Source organism: Limulus polyphemus, unplaced genomic scaffold (assembly GCF_000517525.1).
Source record: "Limulus polyphemus unplaced genomic scaffold, Limulus_polyphemus-2.1.2 Scaffold301, whole genome shotgun sequence".
Taxonomy (NCBI): Eukaryota; Metazoa; Arthropoda; class Merostomata; order Xiphosura; family Limulidae; genus Limulus; species Limulus polyphemus.
Window position 1 is genome coordinate 20,494 of NW_013665911.1, and position 6,212 is coordinate 26,705.

Consider the following 6,212-nt stretch of genomic DNA (forward strand, 5'->3'; position numbering starts at 1 on the left):
GTTTTCAGTAAAACTTTATAATTATCTGTCATTTCTCTACCCTAACTCTATACAAGGTTGGTCAACTTGAATGACCTCGTAACCACCAAAAAATAAATAAATAAATAAATCTAAATTACTCTCTTTTTCTTTCTAGAATGACTTCAAATGTAGCTTGAAACTACATTCATTTATCCTAAGTAGCTTTAAACTTATAACAGTATACGCCTATTTATAATTAAATTTTGATTGTTTTATTGCCTTTGAACCATGCCTAACTACTATTTGCAGCATTATAAGTTGTAAATCACTTGGCAAGCGTGCAGCTCACATTACGCTATTGAACTACTTTACCTACGAGCTACTCTGAGCTGCTCGCGTGTGTGCCTCCTGAATTATTTTTATTATATTATTATTATTGTTATTTTACCTAATCCAATCTAAGCTTAACTAACCTAAAGAGATCCCCATATTTACATTTTAGTTACTTTTATAATAACAAATAATAAATAAACATGAAATACAAGAAATAAAGTACTTACACAAGTATTCTTTTTTTTGCTGTCAACTATCGATGACACTTAACCCTACTTTTTTAAACTAATGGTAGTAGTGGATTTTTATTTAATTAAATAATACCCCAAAAACATAGACTAATATCATGCAAAAAGCAAACAATTTCCTCTAACAATCGCAATTTTTTCTGGTTTTCTAACTATATGACAAGAGTCATTATAAATTCATCCAAACTAGCCATTGTGATTCCCATGGGAACCAAAGTTATATTACAAGTGCAATTGATGATCATCTGTTCAGAACACAATGTAATATAATACGTTATTTGGTAGATGAAAACCATGGCTTTCTAATGATTATAGGTAATATATAATTAAACGTAAGAGAGAACTATTAACAAATCCTGAAAGAGAGGATGTGACAGGTGGGGTCTGATTTTCTATTTGATAGCTCTGTAACCAAACAAAATTGAAGGCTTATAAAGATTATGGTTTGTCTGAGTAGTGATGATTTTATAGTAAGTAATTTATGCTCAATGTGTCACACTAGGGAAAATTCTGGATTTTTTTAAATATTGCCTTATAGAATTAAGAACTTTAAACTTGTATACTATTAAAATATGGATTATTACCTAAGATTTTATGCTATACTAATTGGTCTAGCATAAACAAAAAGTAGTTTAATAAAATTTTGAATGTAAGACATAAACATTGTGTCATGCGCAGTAAAGGATACCCGTGGCGATAGGGTTAATGTGACAAAGGATAGATCATGGGAAACCGAAGGGTTCCAGGGAAAAAAAGGTCAGGCATGTGAGCCCCAAAACGAGGTTATACATGCCACATAACACCTTAGGAATAAAACCTGACAAAGAAGTCGACTGGGATCGGAATGGGAGTACAGGTGGTAGATGGAAGGTAGAGAAATGGGTGTGAAAGCCAAGTGCCCTTCCTAGGCAACATAGGTCTAAGGAAGGTAAGATCAGTCTGGATATAGGACAACATAAGAGGAATGGTAGAAGATTCTAGTAACATTAATTGCACTAGAGGAGCACTCAGTGGAGCACATGCCTCCACCATGTAGAATTGATCATATTTGGCATTCAAAAATATGAAAATATGTCTGTATGTCCATCTTTATTAATGGACACATTTTTGGCAGGACAATGAGGAATAATATTCTACATACGTCCACCAAGTTTCAACGATATCTAATAATTTTTCACTGAGTTATAGAGCAAAAATAGTGTGAAAAATGGGTCCCGTATTAACAGATAATTTTTTTTGTGTGACCTTGACCCTCCAAAAATTAATCACTTCAAAGTTGGGTCACAATCCAAATGTATACCAACTTCCATCCAAATACATTCAGTAATTTTCGAGAAATCTTGCTGACAAACACACACACACACACACGGATGAAAACATAACCTCCATTACCTTAGGTGGCTGAGGTAATATCTAGCACATCAACAACATCCGCAAGTTGGGAGGAAAGGGAAATGTAATATACCACATACCTGATTAACTAGCTGTAAAAAAAAGGTATAGAGTAAGAATGTGCCAGAAAAAGTGAATCCAATTTTCTTCTCCTTGATTGTATTCATCCTCAGAAACATAATCAGGTTGAAAATAAGAAGAAATCACCAGCGAATATAGGAATCTAGCTCCCTGCAAATTAAGACCTGTAGTCAATATATGAAATTACAAAGTCGTTCTAGGTTACTGGATAATTCGATGCAAAGAAAAAATGAAACATGTGAATGCAAACACAGTCGAGGAAAACTGTTGATAAAGGTATTAAAATGTTAATGAAGTACAATCATAAACAGTAGTTACATGTGAAAAAACTCATCTAAATGATGCTGTGCCAATATAGGTGGCACAATACTATTGGTGGAGGGTGGTCACATGCTACATACATGTTCAATAGTGGCATGAAATTTGTGGGGTATATACATTGGTATGCTGAGTGCTAAAATTTTTTAGCAATGCTTAAGGGGCAGAAAAAAAAGATCAAGATAGCTATGTGTGAAAGGTGGTAAGACTATATCAGAATAATCGGGAAGGTTAGAGTTTTGAAGCAAAAATCATGAAGTGTCATAAGACACGTGCAAAAGTTAAAGAATTGAGCATATCTGTGAGATCAAGCCTTAAAAGATAGAGGAAGATTGAGGTTTTTTTTTTCAGCCAGTACTAAGATACATAAAGCAAAACCAGAAGGAGGGAAAAGGCACTTGAATTTATTTTCTTCTTATTCATTGTCAAATTGAGGAGAAGAATGAATGGAAAAAGAAGACTCAGCATACATAACGGACACCACAACCCAATGTACAATGGTCATTATGTTGTCCATGGTTAACAATCCTCCTGAAGCAATAGTTGAAATAGGTATTACATGTGAACTTTCTTCACTCACACAGGAGTAAGTAGAAGTCACATAAGCTTGTGAATTCATCGTAACAAAACAAAGCAATCAGAGCTAATTCCAATTTTGTAAAATAAAACCCAAGGTTTGTAAACAAGTGCAAATCTTAACAGAGTAGAAATTTAAACATGTCTGTTCAATACAATGCTGAGGAAAAGAAGTTATCAAGAGTGCACATGTATAGGGAGAGTTACTGCACATGGATGTTTTGTCATATAATGACATCATCATGCACCAGTACAGTTCATGTTAAAACACACAAAACTAGGTGGAAGTTACCTTAAGGCTAGTGGCATGTAAATCTCTTAGGCAGACACATGGGGAAGATAACTAAACTATGTGAAAGAGGCAAGTTATCATCTCAGAAATAAACAACTAATTAATATTGTTTTTTTATTTTCAATCAATTCAACTTCGTTCAGCTTAATCAATCAGTGTCATAACTAATGAAAACAATCAACTAATCAAAATTAGGGTTTCTGATTATTACTACTTTTGATTATTCCAATTAGCTAAGTAATGCCATTTTGTTTGCTGTTAAGCATAAAACAATTTAATGGCATAACTGTGCTCTGTCCACCACAATATTGAAACCTGATTGTTATCACTGTTTTATTTGTTGTTGTTTTATGACTTCAATTATGACCACCACCTAGCTGTTTTTTTTCTTACTCAATGATGTAATAATTGAATAGTTGAAAGTAAGTGATTATTAATTGATTAGCAGATTACACTGATCACCCAGATCTATATTTGCATGCATTTAAAGTTTGTTCTTTTTAGCCATGGCATAGCGGCTCATAAAATGGCTCATAGTTTTTTTTTCAAGTACAAACTTTTAGCTCATAGCTCCATCTTTTGACTGATTTGAAATCTAATTACAACCAAGGCTATTGAGGATTCTCTCTTGTTAAAATTATCTTTCAAAGTTGCACAAGGACTATCTGGAAACAACTGTATCTCATTTGGAACAGATAAACTAGAAGAAAGGTAGCTAGTCTACAGGACCTGCCACCAGATCTTGAGTTACTCTTGTATCACCAAAGAGGGGAATTTGACTGTTGCTCTTATAGTGCATTCATAGCAAGAGAAAGATAATGCACTTTGGTTATCATAATTTTGCTCACACATTTCATATAGATTTGAACCCACTGAAAACATGACTAAAGAAAAGGATCTTGGTATAGTGGAAAATAGGTGACTCAAGCTGCTGAGGCACTACTCTATAGCTAGTAGTAAAACTAATAACATTTTAGAATGTACTTATATTGACTACAAGTCTAGAGGTAATTTTCTCTTTGTATATGCAAATCACTAATTTGGCCTCACTTGAAAAATTATATAAGTAGTTTTGGTCTCATTATCCAAAAAAGGATACTGACTTAATGAAAATAATTCAAAAGAAAGTTCTGAAGAAAATAGGAGAAAGGGAGACAAGCTTAAGTTTTGGAAAAAGAGAGGTTGGGCTTCAGTTAAGAGAGTTTCATTTTTCTAAGAACAAAATTAGTTTATGGAATGAGTTGTTGATGGTAGTGATGAAGGACAGCATGCTACAAGACTTTAAGAGGAGTATCAATTATTCCCTGCAAAATAAAAAAAAAGGGAGGATTTATTTTTTACATTTTCTTGGGAGATAGGTGTGAAAGGACAACCTTGAAAAACTATATAGTCTTTGGTTGTCCTTATATTCTGAAATATCAACCATGTCTCAGATTAAAATTGAAACAAACTTTCAAACATATAAGATCCACAACTATTATACACCTAACATGTAAATTAATCTGTTATAACATTTCAGGAACAACTTGAACAAGATTGTTTATTGATCTATTGAGACTGTTACACCCACTTTAAAAAATCCAGTCCTAATCATTTATATATTTATTGAGCCTTCTCTTAAACTCCTTTAAATTAACTGCATCAACTACATCTGAAGGCAACTCAATCCACAGTTAGAAAAGTAAAATTATCTAAGTTGAACATATTGTTGGTGTGAATGTGCTTTGCAGACACTATGAGAACAACTTATACACTGGACAGGTGAAGGGAAGAAGGAGTGTCATTGGCCACAATTCAGTTCTTTATATTATATAGCTCCACATTCACACCAACAGTATGTTTGATACTTTTCACTATGATATAGGTCCTGCTTATCTCTCTTTGGTTAACTTGTGTTTAGGGTTACTGATGAGGAGTGGAATTTTCTGAAACTAGTACAACCCAATAACACACATTGATTAAAGTGTAGATTGAAGTGGACCTCCCTTGAACTTAGACTTTGAAAGCAAACAATTTTTGGAATATATATATATCTAAGCTGAAGATGACTCCTATCCTGTCAAAATTTATATTTCTCTCCCCTTTTCCTATCATTTTTACTATTCAATACAAACAAAAAATGTTGCATCCATACTATCAATTTTCTTAATAATCTAAAACATGTCGTCTGATTCCTTCTAACTCTCCTTTTTCAAGAAAAAACAAGTTCAGAGACCTTAAACTGCTTTTTTACAGTTGTAGGGCAACCCTTCCACCCCAGTTATCATCCTAGTAATCCTACTTTGAATCATTTACAACAGTTCAATATTCTTCTAAGTTCTAAAGGTAAGAAGCTCAAGACATAATACAATACTCCAAATAAGGCCTAACTTAAAAAAAAAAAAGTCCCTAAAGTAGAGAGTCTTTTTAGCTTTAGACTGTTGACCAAGTAATTAAGGTTGGAATAAATGTACTACAAACAAAGGATACACAAGTAATTAATTATACTTTAAACTAAGTCATTTTGATAAAGGTTATTATTATTTTTGATTCAAACTTCAAGGTTTATGCATAAGTTCAATACAAATACTGAATTAATGATTCCCTGCAAGTGAGATTTTTTTGGTTGCTTGCTTTTGGCACACGAGTTATTTTTTTAATTTGACTATATCTTATAGGTAATTTATTTAAAAGTGTGAGAAATGCTCACAAAAACTCATTTCATGCTATGGGAAAAAATAACTTACTGTCATGAATTTACCATTATTGTGTTTTATCTTTTGTGTGACTTTATTAGTTTTATTTACAATTTTCCTTACTCTTACTCTTAGACGTAAGCATCTTAAGTGGGATTTTCTTGGAATATCTTTAATGAGAGAACTTAAGTTAAACTTTAATAACCTTGTAAGTTATAATAAATTTTTGTTGTGTGTGTGTGTATATATATATATATATATATATATATATATATATATGTGTGTGTGTGTGTGTAGTGTTAGTTACGTTACGTTTACTTTACTTACGTACTACTT

The 6,212-nt window shown here is 32.5% G+C and overlaps 1 protein-coding gene across 1 annotated transcript in view; it reads right to left on the reverse strand.

Annotated features, from left to right (window-relative positions):
* LOC106457187 (26S proteasome non-ATPase regulatory subunit 5-like) overlaps positions 1 to 6,212 on the reverse strand; it is a 25,861-nt gene that overhangs the window by 18,672 nt on the left and 977 nt on the right. The window lies entirely within an intron of this gene.